General features: G+C 34.2%; 1 protein-coding gene across 6 annotated transcripts in view; it reads left to right on the top strand.

Annotated features, from left to right (window-relative positions):
• The window catches only part of CDH12 (cadherin 12), a 1011811-nt gene that overhangs the window by 920894 nt on the left and 70278 nt on the right, over positions 1-20639 (top strand). The gene's annotated exons all lie outside the window — the stretch shown is intronic.

Raw genomic sequence — 20639 nt, 5'->3', positions numbered from 1 at the left:
TAAATTATTCCTAAAATGCTATGTATATATCTACAATAAAGAGGATGGTGATGATGATGATGACACTAGTATGGAATGATTATTAAATGTTATTTCTAAAGTGATTTGCATACATTTTATGTATCATTGTCACTGTATCACTGTTTTCCCATTGATCATCAATTTGCTCTAGCAGGCCCAGTAATGTCTCTATTCATCCTAGCCCTGAGATTTTATCAGCCTTTTTTTACTCATCCTTCTCAATGGTGCTGCATTAGAGGCTCTTCGGAGTCAGGGGAATGAGACCCATCATTGCTACTGTATTTGGCATAGGAATACTCCACGGGGAGCTTGCCAGGCTCTTCCCCTAGAGGAAGAGTAAACTCTTCCGTAGGCAGAGTTTACTGTAGGCAGTAAACTCTCCGTAGCTTGCCAGGTTCACCTAGAGGGGGAACTAGGCTATCAGATGTTGGGCAGCCGCATCGCAGCCCAAACGCTTTGGGAGCTCTGTTTTATAGTCTCTGCATGTTGGCCGGTGATGGGATTACAGGGCGCTGGGGGCAGTTTTTGGGTGTGACTGCCTAGCTACTAGAAAATGGGGTATCTGGGTGGAAAAGGCCCAGTCCTGATCTGAGCAGACTTAGAGATCTTGGCCCCAGGTCCCACACACCAGGGTTCCTCTGCAGGTTGCTTCATGCATGAAGCTTGTTCAAACATGTGGAAAATGGCCTTGAGCATGGCTATGGCTAGGTTTTACAGAGGTCTTCAACTGCATATTTTTAGGTACAAATATAAATTTATTCTCATTTAACTTATATTTTTAATTTTGTGCAGGCAAGTCATAGAAGCTTTATATTTCTACTTGTTATCAGTTTTACCAACTTTAGACTTCTGCTTTTTAGCACTTCCCCTCTCTAGAAAGAAAAAAAAAGAAAAGAGAAAAATGCTTTGGGTACTTGTATTTGACCCAAAATCTCTCCCAAATAAGCTAGAAAATGTATCTGTGCAAAAGTCATAATATAATATAACAAATAGAAATAACTGCAGTCATGTTAAAAGAATTCTACACACAGCCATATACAATTCAAATATTTTATTTGTAATTTTTTATAGAGTTATTTGATTATCATCATTATAATGAAAGATTTTAGTACAGGTTTTTTAGCAGGTATAAACTATAGAATAAATGTTGATATTTTATATTATTTGAATATTAAATGACAAAACCATTTAACAGTCTGATCTAAATTATACATGATACGATCAGATCAATTAAATGGTGTGGTTAATTTACATTAGGCAAAATATTCATACTTCACCAACTTGTTCTTTTTCTTATGTATAAGAAGCTTATAATAAGTGTGAAAAGAAAATAAAGTACCTAATATACATTACATGAGAAGAGATCGTTTCTATAGATTATAGATAAATGTTTCTGTTTGTCCTATTTTTCAATAACAAGTGGTAAGACAACTATTTGTGTGATAAATGAATAAATATTTATCATGTAAACAAAAAACTATAGGATGTCCATGTCAATTATTGAATAATTAAATAAATAATAACTCTACATGTTTCACTGTATCACTGTCATCCTGTTGTTCATCGATTTACTCGAGCAGGCAACAGTAATATCTCTATTCATCCCAGCCCTGAGATTTTAGCAGCCTCTTCTTACTAGCTTTTCCAATGATTGGCGGCTCTTTTCAGGGTCAAGGGAATGAGTCCTGTTATTGTTACTGTATTTGGCATATCAAATGTACCAAGGAATTTCCCTTTATGATGATGTCCAGGAATATGTTCACTCATGCGTGAAGCTTGGTCCGAGCATGTGGAAAATGTAGAACGTGGCGGTGGTTGGGTAGTGGAGTTCGGCTGCCGGGGTTGGGTCCTTTGGGGTGGGGCTGGCTCTCACCCGCACTTTCTGGGTCACCTCTGATGCGGAGTCTGGTGGCATGGTTAGTGGGGCCTCATTTTATTCTCCTTTCCGGGAGAAGCAGCCATGAGTTCTGGAGTGTAGCCGACGACCTAACTAAAAATGCAGATATACCTAATTAAGATATACCACTTCTTACATCCCCTAGATTTTATCTCCATGTTAAGATGAGAAATTTCTCTATCTGGAAATATATAATGTATTATTTTTTTGTTTTTAAATAATCATTTATTAAATATACAATTTACAATGATTTTCATTAGAATCAATATTAACTCATACCAAGTTGAAGATATAGCTTATATTTCTTTATTTTTACTTACCATGTATAATACTTAACATGTATAATAAATTAACAAATTTTTAGACTGAAATATTTCTGGAATCACCTTATAATTCTGACTAAACAACTAAAGGTGAATTGAACATGGTGTTATTCAGATTTAGCTGTAGAAGATTTACCATCCTTTTTGTGTGTGTGTGTTTTGTTTGTTTCTTTCTTTGTTTCGGTTTTACCCATCTCTAGCAGGGAGTGCTCAGGGATAATTCTTGGCTCTCTGCTCACAGATGACTCCCAGCAGTGCTCAGGAGGCCTTATGCAGTGGCAACACATTGAATTTATGTCAGCTGCATGCTAGGCAAGCGCTCTGCCCACTTGACTGGCTGTCCTGCAACCCTCACATGCTCCCAGTTTTCAATCAGTTAGGATAGATGTTCTGTCATCAGTTGTTTTAAAAAAATGTATATGGTCTAAATATAGTAATACATATATATAGAGAGAGAGAAAGAAAGAAAGAAAGAAAGAAAGAAAGAAAGAAAGAAAGAAAGAAAGAAAGAAAGAAAGAAAGAAAGAAAGAAAGAAAGAAAGAAAGAAAGAAAGAAAGAAAGAAAGAAAGAGAGACATATATACATCAGAGAGTACTCACAACATTGTTTAGAATGTATAGAACCAATTATTTTAAAATACATGTATGTAGATAGTTAAGTAACAGCATAAGGATTAGGAACTATTCCTGCTCTTTGGTACAGAGATCCTCTGCTGACTGTTAGTCCCAGAATTTAAATGTGGTTGGAATGACTTCAGTTCTTTCAGCCCGCCACTGCTACCTTGAGGGATTGAATTCTACAGAACTCTCACCTCCCAGTATTCTTGGAGACTAGCTACTGTGCTGCTTTCTACCTGAAAGTCAAGTGTAAATAACTGTTAACACCACCTGCCTGTTTCTAAACGATGCCTTTGAGTTCAAGGCAAAGACAGAATTTGCTTTCTTTTCACTCTCTCCAATCTGTCTTCTGAAGTATAGGAATGGAAAAGAGACCATAGGGACAATTCTTCTAAATGTCAGAAGAAGTATGGCAAAAAGAGTGAGTCTTGTGTGACACCCAGATACTATTTAAATGGCAAATGATTTCAGTTTCTTTTAAATATTTAAAGTTTGGTTACATTGGGCTGCAAGTGTATATAATGAGTAAATCAATACAGAAGTTTTGATTACACATTTAGGCTAAGGTATTACTCACTGGAGCTAGGCATAAGTTGTACCTAGCATAACAAAAAATAATAATGTTTAAGTTGTTATCAAAAATTCACATTTGTTTATGCTTTGGTGCTAGTGGTGATTTATCAAAAACTTTATTACATTTTAATTCTTATATTTTTCTGGAGTGATAGCACAGCAGGCAGGGTGTTTGCCTTGCACGTGTCCTACACAGGTTTGATTCCACAGTGCCTCTCAGAGAGCCTGGCAAGCTACCGAGAGTATGCAGCCAGCACGGCAGAACCATGCAAGCTACCAATGACATATTCAATATGCCAAAAACAGTAACAAGTCTCACAATAGAGATGTCACTGGTACCGGCTCGAGCAAATCGATAAAGAATGGGATGACAGTGCTACAGTGCTAATTTACTCTTAACTAATATTTAAGTAATTTTTTTAAGTAAGTTTTTCTTGCTTGTATTTACAATTTAATTCAGGGTCTTTAGGCACATTTCTGTGATGTCACCAGATTAGGTTAGTAGGTTTTTCTTATCTGTCTGTCTGTCTATCTCTCTATCTCTATCTATCTACCTATTTTCTATCTATCTATCTATTTATCTATCTATCTATCTATCTATCTATCTATCTATCATCTATCTATCTATCATCTATCTGTCTATCTACCTATTTTCTATCTATCATCTATCTATCTATCTATCTATCTATCTATCATCTATCTGTCTATCTACCTATTTTCTATCTATCATCTATCTATCTATCTATCTATCTATCTATCTATCTATCTATCTATCTATCATCTATCTATCTATCATCTATCTGTCTATCTACCTATTTTCTATCTATCTATCATCTATCTATCTATCTATCTATCTATCTATCATCTATCTGTCTATCTACCTATTTTCTATCTATCATCTATCTATCTATCTATCTATCTATCTATCTATCTATCTATCTATCTATCTGTGTTTTGGGATGTCATCAGAAATGCTTCAGGGTTACTCCTAGATCTGAGCTATGGGTCTGTCTTGGAAGTGCTTGGGGGGCCATGCAGTGCATGAATTAAAACCAGTCCTTCTGCATGCTAGCATGTATTACAATCTATTGAGCTATTTCTCTAAGTATAGGGTTTACATTCAGGTATTCCCTGTGTCTCCTATTGATTTTAGCAATGAATTATCAAAATTTAGGACTAATTCTAAAGTTGAAAATAAAAACAGGAGAATACATAAACACTAATATAAATGGAATTTGCACATAGAAGCTTGTCAAATAATTATTTCATTAATCAAGATCCGGAAGCACCTAAGCATCCAACATGAGCTATATTGTGGGGGCTGGGTAAACAAATGTAGCAGTCCATACACAATGGTCTACTCTTCAGCTATGCGAAAAAATGAACTCTTGCATCGTGCTATAACTTTGATGAAATTGGATTAATTGATGCTAAATAAAATGAGTCAAAAAGAAAAGAACAGATTCCCGATGATCTGGCTCCTATGTGGAGTATATGCAAACAAACCAATGGGTTAGAAAATCCTCAATGCACATAATCTCTGAGATATGGTCCATTGAAATGTGATCTGGAAATGTCAATGGAATGGAAAAGGATCTTGGTATAATGGTAACAGATGTTGGCACTCTGTTGTTGGGACAGTGTATAAGTATGGCAAATATAAAATAATAATATTGGTATTATTGTAAAAATCATAATAAGTTAAAATATAAAATAGCATAACAAAACATTTTGTGTATAACAAATCTTTTAGTATGTTTAACTATTGCTTATTAATTTTCAAAAGGTTATTATATCCAGTTCAATAAAAATAAGTAATGCATAGCATTTCTTAATATAAGGGATGTTAACTATAATCTGGGTCCTATGCATATTATTTTTCCTTATGTTTTCCAAAGTATAAGGCTTATGAGACTCCTTCTGAATTCTGTGCCCTTGTGGTATGAACCTGTGCCTTTGTTTCAGTGAACATAAATAACAACCTCCCCACCACCAAAAAAAAAAAAAAAAAGAAAGTAAAATAAGCTGCATTTCAAAGAAGTGTTCTGGCGAATGTTGATATAAATTGCTTCAGGGCACAATTTTAAAATTACTAGCTTGTAGTGATCACAATGGAAGTGTTGATTCTCTGAGAAGACATTCCATTGTCTATTGGAGCAATGAGAAATTTATATTCATTCAAACTATTACTACAAATAGATTCGTATGGAGCTTAAAGAAATCATATTGATTTCTTTAAGAAAACAACAAACCCAAACAAGTTTGCATGGAAGTTTAATGAAAACCTGTATTCCAGATCATCCAAAGAGCAGGAAATAGTAACTTTCATTTCACTCCATGTAGGTAGATATAAGCAAATAAAAACACGAAATTGTGTCATACTTCTCATTATCATTATTGTCACTCTGCATCATTTCCATCAGATACTCCATTGCCTCTGGAGTCTCAGGGAATCTGGATTCTCAGGGAACTGAGCTATTAGCTGCAATGCTTATGGGTCTTAAAGAAATAGTCTTCTTTATATTAAGATGGTTTTCTAAACCATATTAAATGAAGCCTAAGGTCATAAAAATAAGCTATTATCAAATATTATAAAAGTTACTGACAGCAACTGTGTCTAATGACTGTGGACTCAATAAATATCTGAAATAGATGTCAATATTAAGAAGTATCTTCTCAGTTCATACAGAGGTTTATATTTGTAATGGAAGCCTTGGAGAGGAAGGTGTGAATGTGCTGGTATTATATACTTAAGATTCTAATGTGAAGCTTTAACAATTATATAATTTAATTTATAGGTTTCTCAACAGATAAGTTAGCATGTAAGAAAACTAAATGTAAAAATTTTAGAACCTCCCTACACTATTCAATCTTCGAGCAAAATTGGAAGAAAGAGGCCATAAGGCCAAGTTCAAATGGCTAGAACCTATGTTTGAGTGCCCCTGGGTAAATGAAATATAACTCACCCCCTTCTCTGCCAGTGACCTGGTAGAATCTGGCACCATAGACATGTCTCTGGTGAACCCTAGAATTGATGTACCTAAATATCAGAGCATCACTGAGTTCAAGCACTGTGCGATTCTTAGTACAACACCCCTCCCACCTCCAATAAATGCGTCTTTTGTGACCAATTCCGATCGATCTGTTCATGTAAGTAGATGCTAGGAATAGAACTTAATTAACTTAAGTAGCAATAAATCCAATAAGCTTCTTATACCAACCCTTCCATACCTTTTACCTATTTGTGGACTCCTAAATTGCAGATATTCGCCATTTGCATTTCTGAATTTACCTCCTCCAACTGCACCACCATTGACTTTATCCAGCTTTTCCCCACATGTCCTGATTATACCCCAAATTTTCCCAACTTAGTATTTCTTCTACAAAGTATAATGATAATAGTCAGAAGAGGCTTATTGCACATACGTGATCTAAAGTGATCATTAACGCTGCATTTTAACTTCTTTAATCTGTATGTTTGGGCTCTATTTATTTAAATATCTTTGAACAGGAAACTGGAAAAGAATAAGGTAATGTAGTCACATACTCTGTCGTCTTGAATGTGATGTGCTGCAACAAAATATAATTAGGTAGTGCATCACTTTGTCATTTTCCAATATTCCAGTTAAGAAAATTTAGATAATTGTTTCCTACACTGTACATGAGATATAAGCTAGGAGAAAGAGTTCCGAAAGTAAATATGGGGCACTGAGTCTACTGCCTTGCTAATCAAAATGCTGAAACGATTTTCTCGGGATGATTTTTATGTTCCTAATAATGTTTATAGAAGAAGAAGAGTCTAGACTTTCTAATGACACTTAAAGCTGAGTTCTATGATTTTCTCACTGGAGCCTAAATAACAGAAGTAAACACATCCTCAGATTTTCACACTATCAAATTTCCCAGTTAATTTTAACAACACTTTATTTTCAGAAGTGGTTCTACTTAGATACTCATATGTTATTAATAATGATAATAATAATAATTTATAGTGCTTATGGGGAATGCAGTATATGTATATATAAATCACACAGTTGATATATCTAGCGGTTAATGTATTCCCCTTCTATTTCCTTCAGTACTTTTATTCTTATCTCTACTGAACCTTTATCCCCATATATCTTTTAAATTTATTCAAAATAGCTTTTTATGCCATAATTATTGTATTCCTGAACCAGCTATGTTATTGTTTTGTTAGAATTCTTGATGAATGAAAAATCAAACCCAAATTAAAAATAACAATTGATCATAAATATCTTGACAGCTGGTTTATTTCAGAATATGATTACTCTTAGGAAAGCCTATCTTATGTAAGCCTGAAAAAATCAATTTCAAATTTTCTAAACTTCTCAGGAATATTGTGAAGAAATACAAGATAATTTACAAAAATTTCCCTTTGCGACTATCCTGAACCATTTTCTATACCAACATTGGTTAAAATGGAAAATTATGATTTTATTTTACACTGGACTTGGAATTGGGTCCAATATCTTTAGCCTACTTCTCCCTCTAGGAGAAACTGGCAATCTTCTGAGAGTTTCCTGCCCACATGGGACAGCCTTGCAAGCTTCCCATGGTGTATTCATATGCAAAATCCAGTAACAAGCTGGATCTCATTCCCCTGACCCTGAAGAGCCCTTAGTGCAACGTCCTTAGGAGGGCCAAGTTGAGATAGATGTCTAAGTACTCAGGGAAAGGACGAAATGAGATGTTACTGAGCCCGTTACTGATTAACGGGATATTGTGATTGATTGATTGTGATTGTGATATTTTACACTGACTGGATTAAGAACAGTAGCAGGATCAAGTAAATGTATAACGTCTCTATTTGCTGTCATTAAACAAATCATAAACATTGTAACTCCTCCATAAGCAGGTAAATGATTTTCTTTTCATGTGAAGCCATGACCTGCTTATTACAGAAAATGTTTAACAAGAGGATAGTTTGCTATTATTGGCTAGTCTAGACTTATCCCTGTTTTGTCTAGTATTATATCCCCTGCTTTTATTCCTTATATGTAACATGAAAGTACTTATGATATTGATGCAATATAAAAATATGGAAACTATTACTCAGAATAATAAAAATTCCCCATTACTCTATATCCCTCATTTTCCTAAAAAAATGTTTTTAATTTTTTTGCGTTCTGAAAAAGTTATATTCCTCAATAAAAATTTAGCCTGAAAGATTTGCAATGTTTAAGTATCAAGAATGAGTATCAGTGATTCTTAAAAACTACTACTTATAAAATACATGTTATTTCTCTCAGATAACAATAAAATTCATAAATAAAAACTCAGATGTAGTGAAGAATCCTGGCCGGCGGGCACCACACACCAGAGAATGCTCCGGACTCCAAACCGAGCCAATAACTCTGGATTGCCCCAGATGGAGCAGGTGCAGTTTCCGCACCTTCTCCAGATGGAATCTCTGCGACCATGAGCTTCTACAAACATGGCTCCAGTATGTGGGGACAGGGACTACTTCTCCAAACCGCTTATACAGCCGCACAAGCTTTCCTGATATACAAAAAAAAAAAAAAAAAAAAAAAGCTCAGGAACGCCTTCTCGCCCCTGAATGGCCATGATCCCAGAAGCATACAAACCAATCTCGGAATGGAGTGGCTGCTGGCAGAAATGATCCTGGACTGTGAACTAAACTAACTAAACTACAGCCCTGTGCAGCCCTGGGAGGGGAGGGGTTTTTGTCCCTCGGCCTTTTCCCCTTTCCATCAGCATGGTGACCACCACCAATTGGACAGAGAAGTAGGAGCTTGCAGTGATGGGGCACATGGGAAATCTCATGATCGGGGGGGGGGGGTGCGGCGTGGAACCAGCCCTGCTCCCCGCCCAAACAAGATCCCAAGCAGCCACCCATGAATGGCCCCTCTGCCCTTAACAGTCATGATCCCAGAGGCACACAAACCAATCTTAGAACGCAGCAGCTGCTGGCAGAAATACTCTGGACTTAATTACTAAAATATCAAAATTCCAATACCGTGCAGTTCCTGTCACGGCCATGCAAAATCATATGCTCTTCATTATGAGCAGTAGAAAAGAAATGATCTAATGATGCCTTTACGGCAGGTCTGATTGTTGGGGGAAAATTCCAAATAAAAATAGTGGGTTTTCTGTCAAAAATTGAATGTAATCAAAGTAAAGAGAGAGTAAAGTGAAAATCATCTGCCACACAGGCAGGGTCGGTGTGGGGTGGGGGACATACTGGGGTTCTTGGTGGTGAAACGTGCACTGGTGAAGGGATGGGTGTTTGATCATTGTATGACTGAGACTTAATCCCTAAAGCTTTGTAACTTTTCTCACGGTGATTCAATTAAGAAACAGACACCCAAACAAAAAGCTCAGCTGTACAGATGCTACAATAATAATGAAATTCAAACCAGAAATGCTATCATAATGACTATAGGAATCAATGGGATTGATAATTCAAACTACCTGAAATTACTGGGAAAATCATTATGAAGCACAAATAATTTAAGAAAAATATAAAATGATAAGTTAGTGATTTAAAAGAGAAGATTGGCTAAATGATGGCTAAATTATCACAAGGATCAAACAAAATAATACATCTGCATATGTGTACTTTTGAATATTCATTATATATCAGTTTTGGAAAATTGCTGGTAATACAGTGAAGTTTGAGGAAGAATGTAGAAGTGCTTTAATTTCACTACTGAATTATACTACTGATTTTTTCAGTAGTACAGTGTAATAAATTTTGTGATCTATTGAATTTAGTCAATAAGTTGAGATAGGGAATAGTGAAGAAGCTGTTTGAGAAGGAAGATTGCTTCTCTTTTGATGGGCTGAAACAGCAGAGCTGAGTAGGAGACAGTTTAAAATCTTCAAGAAGTCAGAGTGAAAAAGAACAACACAAACAATATAGCAGGAGTCCGAGGAAAGGATAAAAATAATTAGATTTTTAAAAGATATAATAAATAACTATATAGGCAAACATGTAAAATGAAATATTTTTACATTTATGTGGTTGATATTAATATATAAAATTTACAGATCAAGACCCAGTGATCTTGTTCAAGATCTAGAAGATCTAGAAATGTGTAATCTTGCCTAAAAGAAATCAATTTATTTGTACAGAGACTGTTGACAAATTTCATTCCTCTATACTCTATGTTTTAAAAATTCTATAATGCATCAAATATCTGGGTTAATAAATATTTCTTTGTGAGTTTTAATTCAACACATTTTAGATATTTTTTTAATAAGGGGTTAAACTTATTTACAAATTGCAATAAAAATCAGTGTGTGTGTTTTGAATTAAATGTCGATGTCACCAAGAATTAACCATCTGCTATAATTTGTCAGATTGATTAGATATTATACTGACAACTGGAAAAGAAAATTTTGCATATTTAATGGAGGTTTTAGGAGAATATTAAATAGGCATTATAAAATGAATGAATAACAGAAAGTTATTGATGCACTTGAAATATTATGAGGTCTTGCCAAGTTTTCCATCACTCTTGGTTTTCTGAAGTGGAGGTAGTGATTATATTAATCATACATATTAAAAATACATAATTTTGAGAGTAAGCAACATATTTCTGGTAATCACTAATACATCTGCAGTGTTTCATAGATCATTTGGAATTGTTTTTGTGGTTATATGCAAGGCAATTTTTAAAAAATGAAAATATGTTGAGAAAAATTAGTTTATAAACAACTATAACTTAAAGTCAATGAATTCTACTTACTAATTAAACTATAATAGTAAACATTGTACTAAAAGGTGTGGCTACATAATATGGAGCACGGATTATGGTTATAGGACTAAATATCATTGTCATTTTGTTAGTCATGTCCTGGAATCCAATTGCATTTTCTTCTCTGTTCTCTGAATCTTCACTATTTTGCTCTATAAACCAAAACAAATTATTGTACTTTTAATTCAATGAAACTGAGATTAAGAAACATTTTCAATCATTTGCATTTAAAAGAGAGTTTTTTTTAAAAAAATCCATGATAGTCTCTATCTTACTGGCATCAGTTATTAAAAACAATTTATTTGAAATGAACTAAAAAAGCTAGGGGACTGTAGTTTGGAGCAGATGACACTAGAATGTCTCATGCCACTGACTAGGAGTGATTAGTTTTGGTCAATGGTACACAGAGTTATATACAGGAGCTGCTGCTACCAGCTCAACCAAGTCAAACTCCTCCCAACTCCGTTCAGTGATATTAAAGAGCTTGGGATCCTCTTTGGTGAGACATTGGTCCACATGATAGAAATTAACAAAAACTAAATACAATGATACTTTTATCCTTTCTCTTCACTCTGATCAGTTGGAGTGTTTTTTCATTTCAAGTACTTACCAGGAAGTTATTCATTGGAAACTGTATTAATATTATTCACATAACATAGTCTTAGTATAAGATAATATTAGTTAATAATAGGAAAGCAGCCAGAGAAACAGTATAGAGTTGAGAGAGTTTGCTGTGCATGCAACTAGCTAACTTTCATTCAAATCCCTGACTAGATATGGTCTTTCAGCGTTGCAGGAGTGATCTCTGAGCATAGAGTCAGGAGTAAGTCACATTGCACAGCCATCTGTAGCCCCCAAACTGCAACAGAAATTAAGGTCCTTAGAAAGGAAACTCAAACACAAAAAAGCACTAATTATTGCTAGCCATAGTGGCAGCAGAGGGAGGCTAGTGGCTCTCTCTAAACTTTATTTTGACAGTCATAGATAATCCGAAAGTGCTTAAATTTCATTATGCTAGTTATATCATTGGTCAAATGAGTTTTCGTAGTGATGAACAAAGACTTATTATCTTTACAGTACTGCTTGAAAAAAGACATTTTGGTGGCAGGAGGGCAGAAAGAAGAGTAAAGACGTTACCAAAAAACCACAGTGACATGAAAAGTAGTGACATTTCGTTCATCTCTGATGTTAACTTCAAGAGTAGATGGGAAAATTGAAGTAGGTGAATAGAAGATTGATTTTAGGAGATTTAAATAAAATCAACTATCTTAATGAATTTGTTTTGGAAATAATGGATTATAGTTCATGGAATTAGAGAGGGAATAATAATATTTTGTTGAGACTAAATAGTAGTAGATGTCTTTTTCTGCACTTGTGAAAAGTGTGTCAACTCAGGGTTATATATACCAAGATAATGATGACTTAAAGATATCCATTTGGATTTTCTGATTACATAAAAGTTTGCCTAACAAAAATAAAACTCAGAGTCCACAAGCAGACCGCTGTTAATATATAAAGTGATGTTCAGCATGAAAAAAATAGAGTTAATTCAGTCTCCAGATTTCTCAGCTATAATTGTAAGATCAAATTAGAAGCAGTTTACTCAACCATATTATTTGTTTTAATGCATATTAATGAATTGTGAATCCCTTAGGTAGTTTTTCGACTTATTTTGGTGGGGGGAGGGAGATGGGGGTCCATGAGGTGGGTTGAGTATGATGGATGGGTGCCATATCTGACAGTACTCAGGGCTTACACTTGGCTCTGTGCCCAGGGAGTAATCCCAGTGCTGCTTTCGGAACCATACATGGTATCAGGAATTAAATCCAGTCAGCTGTGTACAAGGCCAGTGATTTAGTTCCTGTGATATATCTATGACCCTAAGTTTTATTTTTTAACTTTGCATATTACGCTAGCATGCAAACAAGTTGTTAGATGCTGTTATCTAAATCCTCTTTGAAACTTCAATAAAGAGAATGAAAAATGAGTAAAATGTGAGGTGGAAGAAATCCAGAACCGTATTATGTCACAGGTATTACCATCCATTCTTTTTTTTTCTTTTATTGAATCACCATGTGGAAAGTTACAAAGTTTCCAGGTTTAAGTCTCAGTTATACAATGCTCAAACACCCATCCCTTCACCACTGCCCATATTCCACCACCACGAATCACAGTATAGCTCCACCCCGCCCTCCCACATCCATTCTTAAAGAGAATAATTATCACTACAAAGGAATGACTTTTTCTAAAGAATAAAAACAGAATTTAGGGGAGATCTACAGTCTGTGTATTAAATGATATTGAAGTGACATAGCAGTTGGATGGGGGAATACAAAAAATGTATAATGGACTATAGGATATGGGGGTTAGTATATTGATATTAAATGAAAACTGATTATTTAATGTACATATGATATCAAGGGTTGATATTAAATTTGGAAACCATTGTTGGACTCATTGACCAACTAAGGCAGAATACTGTACACACAGAGACTTTGTCATGGACTTACATTTTAAAAATTTTCTGCCATTCATCTTAAGGACCCAGTATATTTGGTCAGCTTATATTACCAACTTAATGTGTTACAAAGTAATAATATTGTTTGCCTTTCCTTTATAGCATAGATACATCATTTTAAAATATGTATAATTTTTTCTTTTGATATGTAGATTTATGCATAAATATTTATTCAAAATATTATCATACATTAAGAAATATGGTTGAAATAGTATGAAAATTCACAATATCAATATAAAAAGTTACTGAACATCCCCACCACCAAAGTATACTTTTTTTTGATCTCTCACACTAGGCTATAAAGACAATTAGTTAATCTGATAAGTAAAGTTCTTTATTTTTTTTGTTTAATACTTTCAAGGATAAATTTGAATTAATTTGCAATCCAAATTAATGTAATATAAAATATCTAGCCCTAAACTTTCCTACCATGCTTCAGTATGAAATGAAACTGCAATATTTAGAAAAATGAATTTTTCATGAATTGTGGAAAATAATTGTTGCTATTGCTAAATTGAGTGCTTAAGACTTAATTAATGAACATATCAAATAGTTTATGTGCTAATATTCCTACTTTTGTTAATTAAAATCTAGACCAGACAAGTAAAACTCCTTAAAAGTAAATTAACCAATAAAAAAAAATAACACTCAATGCATAATGGTGGACACTTAGAACCAGAACCTTAGTATAGCAGGTAGGGATTTGACTTGCACAGGACCCCCTTGAATTTCTATTCCTGGCACCCCATATATTTCCCTGAGCACCACCAGGAGTAGTGATTCCTGAGTATACAGCCAACAGTGTGCAAAAAACAAGCAAACCCCCCAAAAATTATATATAGTTTTATATATATATGTATAAAAACACAAGCACAAAATATGGTGATTTTCAACTCATCTCAAGTTGGCACAGGAGTTTTACAGTTTTACTGGCAGACTCCGTTTTCTATATGTTTGCTATGCTTGATTAATTCTGCTGGAGTTCAACTTTGTTATCAGGTGGTTCTTCCTGTGCACTACATTTCTATTAGTTTAATTGGGGTTTATTGAAAGTACTCATACCTTCAGGCTTTGGAGGAAATAGAGGGCATAAAATGCCCCTCCACCACCAAAATATTTTATTCCAGAATCCTCCAGTTTTCAAGATATAGGAAAATAAAAAGTTACAGTTAAAATTAAAATGACTTTTTAGTGCGTTTAATATCTCCCGTTCTTTGATCTCCATACTTCCGTAGGCTGTTTTCTCCTATTGCCAACCCTCTATGAAACTGCAGGGTTTTATATATGAACTACAAATATATTATCTGAAAATCAACCTTAACAACAAATACTATATATGGTTTTTGATTTCCTCTTGTGAAATTGACTTTCAGTAACAAGCCTGTAAGCTAGTTATATTTTTATTATTATTACCAAGTTACAGATCAGGAAAAGAAAGTTTAAATATATCATTTACGTTCTTAGAACTAAAAAGCATTTAAAATGGGTATCCAGTTTATATAGTTTAGTTTTACCCATACATATATGTTTTATATATCCTTTTTATTTTATTTAAATAGGGTGAAGCCATTTTGTATAGTATTATATTAAATTGAAGGTGAAGTCATTTTGTATAATATTTTATTTATTTTATATGAAAATAACAAAATACAGATAAAGCATAATTTTACATCTACATCATCAAATGGTAAGTCACAAAACATACATCACATATCTAGGATCACTAAAAAATCTATCTGAATGTCTTTGGATTTTTTATTTTAAGGTTATTAATCAAGAGCATTATTTTAATATATACATTTTATAATTGTAATATACATAATAATGTGTAATGTACTTAAAGTAATAATTTATTTGACAGCCTCAATTATGTTTCAACATTCTTAGAGTATTTAATATTTTTATAGCCTTTGTTTATTTTTACAAACAAATCAAAATATTTCTAATATTTCAGGGTTTTTTTGTATATTTTTTTTGTCATATCAGTGGTGATCAGATCTTACTCCTGACTCTATTCTCAGGAATCACTCCTGAAGTTTCAGGAAACCATATGGAATGCTGGAGATCGAATCCATCACCTGTGTGCAAAGCAAATGCCCTACTCACTGTACTACTTCTACAGCTCCTAATGTTTCAGTTTTGTTTTTGTTTTTTTTTTTGCTTTTTTGGGGGGTCACACCCAGCGATGCTCAGGGGTCACTCCTGGCTCTGCACTCAGGAATTACCCCTGGCTGTGCTCAGGGGACCATATGGGACCTCTGTGCTATCACTCCAGCCCCCTAATGTTTCAGTATTTTTAAATATTTAACTTCACAATACTTATATATCATAAACACTAATTTTATATATTAATTTTGATTAATTTCAGACTAATCATGAACAACATGAAATAAGATATATTTCAAAATACAATTTGTACCATGGAGTATTTATTTTTTAAGTTGCTATTCTCATCACTTAATATTACAAACTTTGCAATACTTTAACACAACTAACAGATATTGATACCATACTATCTTTAATTCTTAGTTAACTTTTTTAAGTTTGTTTATATCATGGTAATCACTGACTTCTCTTCTGCTACCTTTTTTTACAATACTTGGAAATATTATCAAATGAAAAAGAAGGAAATACTTTTCCTTAGTTTTATTTGAATGTCCTTGATATAGACATCACTGTAATGAGCTAATAAATAAGTTATTTATTTTAAGGCTTGCCGGCCATCCTTTTTATGCTCGTGTTCGTTATAATATGTACATTTACCATTGCAACTAATAGGAAACTCGCTTTTAAAATCTTTCAGAAGTTTATCACCATGATTTCACCTTAGTTGACTGTGCAGTTCTTTCCCTTCCATGGGACGTGGCTATTTTTAAAGCAGAGCATGTGGATTTGATGCATGTGTAAACATATATTCCTATTGACTCCGGACATTTTTTTGTCACCTGTTTTATTTCTTAATCTGTGTTGAACAGGTAGTACCATTAAGGTGTTTCATATGCATCAAAATTAGGATGCCTTGAAGATGATGGCCGTGAAATTGCAGAGTAAATCATAAGCAATATGAGTGGCACAGCTGAAAATTACTTCAGCTTTGAATTAGTCTGAATGACCCCAGCTTTATTGCTGCTGAGTTTCACAAAAATGATAAAATGTCAAGTCATTGGGAGTAAACCAACAGAACTTAAACAATCTGACATGAGTGATGCAGAGGTTTCTCTGACTTGTTCCATATTCTGTAGACTTTATTACTTACTGCAATACTTTATGAGAAACGTTTGTCTTAATGAATGTGAGTGTCTTCCACCAGGCTAAAATGCCTGCCGACTGTATAAATAACAGGGGATTCAGTGCTCTCTGTATTTGTGTACACTTAAAGCTCAGTCTACAGAAACAGATGAAGGGTGAATCACTGTTTTGTTCCTCTTATATCTCAGTTTTGGTGAGTGAATGTCAGTAAGTGCTATTGAGTCAATATTTTTTTTTCTTTACAAAGCCACTATTCAGTTTACGACAAGTTTTCCAATGACTTTAGATAATAGTGAAATTTGTGTTGTATTGTGTTTTGGCTACAAACACACAAACAAACAAAAGCACTTGATATCATATTGACAGAGGACTACAGAGAATAGCTATCTCCACATTTATTGTTATTGGCCTCATAAAATGTCCTGTCATAAAATATCAAATACATCTCAGCATCCAGCTTTCAAGAGAGGGACTTTCTTTTCTAGACTGCTGATCTCACGGGTTGCCCTTCATATTACCTTCAAGGGTTTAAAAATTCTTTTCATGTTGGAGAGCTTGAATTCTGGCTAAACTTTTCCTTTTCACTATATATAATTCCTGTAATCACAATGATATATTATTTCCCATGATATTTGATTTTTTTTATTTTTGCTTTTCCAATGAAAAGAAAACATATGAACTCAACCTGTGACCTGAATTTTCTCCCATGAAATGAGTCAGGAGTTATCTAAGTTATCTAAGCTGTGAAGTTATATTGTGCTTATTTTCCTAAAGATCATGTTTGCCTTCACATGGCAAAGATACACCTCACCACTAACACTGCAGTGAACTGACGCTACACTGCAGTGACTTCTGGACAGGCTTGAAATTCAAAACCATTACACTAGACAACTTCCTGCCTCTCTCACATCTCACTCTCTTAAGGTCTCTCACCTGTGTCAAAACATTTAGTCACAGAATTGCTAATTAAATATTTGGAAAGGATTTACAGCATATTATTCAGCATGGATCTATTTCTTTTTCTTTTTTTTTGTAATTCATGAAGTTTTTTTTACGATTTTTATACATTTCATTTTCATAAAGTAGTTCACAGTAGTTCATTACAGATAACATTAAAGCACCCACACAACAAGTGAGCATCTTCTCACCCCAATTAGAGGGAAGTGTGTGAAGGTTGTTGAATTTCATCCTGGGGTCATTTAAGCCCATATATACAAGAATACAAGCAAGTAGGTTAAAACCAAACACACATGTGATATTTTAGGCACATCAGTGGGCTACAGTATAAGAGGTTGCTCACTCCAGGAAATACTGTAGTGCTCTCTTTGGGAGCTTTATTTTATAGTCTCTCGATCTTGGTCATTGTTGAGATTACAAGGGGGGGTGGAGCACTTTGTGGGTGTGACAGCCAAGCTACTGGAAAATTTGGGATCTGGGTAGAAGAGGCCGAGTCCCAATCTGAGCAGGCTTGGAGATCTCAACCACGGGTCCTGCATACCTGGGTTCCTCTGTTGGTTCCTTTATGGGTGAGGCTCATCTGAGCATGTGGAGAGTGGCCTTGAGCATGGATATGGCTGGGTTCTGTAGGTTTTTGGCTGCCAGGACTCTGCACGGGGTGGGGAAGGAAACTCAACCTGGATCTGTCTCTTGATCAGGATCAAAGTTCAAGTTGTTTCTTGTATTTCATAGTACTTATCAATGTACTATGGGATTCCAACAGGACCAATTTATATTATAGATTGAAGATTTGTGGTATTTCTTTAATGCTACTTTGTTTGTTGTCAAATAAACAGAAATAGAAGCATTCAATATGTTTAAGTCCCTGGAATTTTTTTAGTAGGATCTAGCTGAGTAAAGCTATTGTGAATTACTTATTATGTACAGAAATTAGGCTACAAAAATCAACTGTGGTTCTTACATATGTGTGTCTATTTGAAATCAGAAGAATGCTCCTTTTATGTCTGTACTCACCAGGAACAGTAGGTACTCAGTGTAAATTCTGATTTTATTTTTTTCTCTTTGTTTTCTTATTATATCATTTAAATTCTGCTTTAAGTTTGGAAAGTGTTGCTTGTCTATTTATGATAACCGCTGTGTTAAGAGTTTAGGAAATAAAACCTAAAGAAAAATAATCTACCCAATCAAAATTTGATGATACCACTAATTAATATATGTTCTTTAACCAAAATAATTTGCAATGTGTGCATAATATTCCACTATAGCTATTAGAGCATATTTTGCATATATTCAGTTGTTTAGCCTTAAAATTTGTTCTTTCAGAAAGATACTTATACACTATTGTGAAGAGGACTATGCTATTAATTAAAGAAGAATTTTGGATCACTGTAAAATATATTTTGTTTTATATGATACTATAGCACTGTAGTCCCATTGTTCATCAATTTTTATATGGCATCAAACATATTTTAATTAATTGTACGTTTTGATGTGAAAAATGTGCTATTGAATACAAATTTAAAAAATTTTAATATTGTACAAGCAAAATAGAGTTATATTTTGTCTTAGGAAGGAATGGGCAGGTGACTAAATTTTAATGCTTCCATAAATAGTGAAAGAAAGTTAATGAAATTTGAGTCCTATTGAAAATACTTTAGGACCTCCAAAATTAATTGTCAATAAAAATAAAGTATTTGACAGAATATATACAATATAAAGTCATTTTCATTTCATTTTTTAATGAAGGAGTACTGCTATTTATTCAGCCACTAATTAAGCTGACTGAAAAAGGCATGAACTCTACTAAAGTTATTTTTTCTGCATGCATATAAAACCCATAATTTTATTATGATGTCACTTTTGAATGTATTTCAGTGTTCAAAGGAAATACAAGAAATTCTTCCTAATTTAATTTCTGTAAATATGAAAATAAGTACAATATAAATGAATTGCAATATTACCTTTACCCAAAGAAAACCAATTCAAATAAGTCTATATAAGTTAAAAGATTAGCATCAATGTCAAAAATTGAGATTTGGGGGCCGGAGCGATAGCACAGCGGGTAGGGCGTTTGCCTTGCACACGGCCGACCCGGGTTCGATTCCCGGCATCCCATATGGTCCCCCACGCACCGCCAGGAGTAATTCCTGAGTGCAAAGCCAGGAGTAACCCCTGAGCATCGCTGGGTGTGACACAAAAAGCAAAAAAAAAAAAAAAAATTGAGATTTGTATGCTTGTATATTACCCAGATTTTGAATTTATATTTTATCCTAATTTTTGTTTCTTTTATTTTCACTGGAACAAACTGATACTTTTATTTATTGATATTTTTACTTTGACACCAGTAAAGTAATCCAATTATATTTTATATTTTTAAAAATCACTGTGTCACTGTCATCCCGTGGTTCATTGATTTGCTTGAATGGGCACCAGTAATGTCTCCATGGTGAGACTTGTTGTTACTGTTTTTTGCATATCAAATACACCACGCCTAGCTTGCCAGGCTCTCCTTTGTGGGCATGTGGGTGAGATATTCTCGGTAGCTTGCCAGGTTCTCCTAGAGGGGCAGAAGAATCAAACCCAGATCGGCAGCATGAAAGACAAGACAAACACCCTACCCGCTGTACTATCACTCCAGCTCTTTTTTTGTTTGTTTTTTGGGTCACCTATGACCATGTAAAGGGGTCACTCCTGGCTCTGTGCTCAGGAATTACTCCTGGAGGTGCTCAGGGGACCATATG

This window comes from Sorex araneus, chromosome 1, assembly GCF_027595985.1.
Source record: "Sorex araneus isolate mSorAra2 chromosome 1, mSorAra2.pri, whole genome shotgun sequence".
NCBI classification, from domain to species: domain Eukaryota; kingdom Metazoa; phylum Chordata; class Mammalia; order Eulipotyphla; family Soricidae; genus Sorex; species Sorex araneus.
The sequence above is the reverse complement of the archived record's forward strand: the minus strand, read 5'-3'. Positions and strand labels throughout refer to the sequence as shown.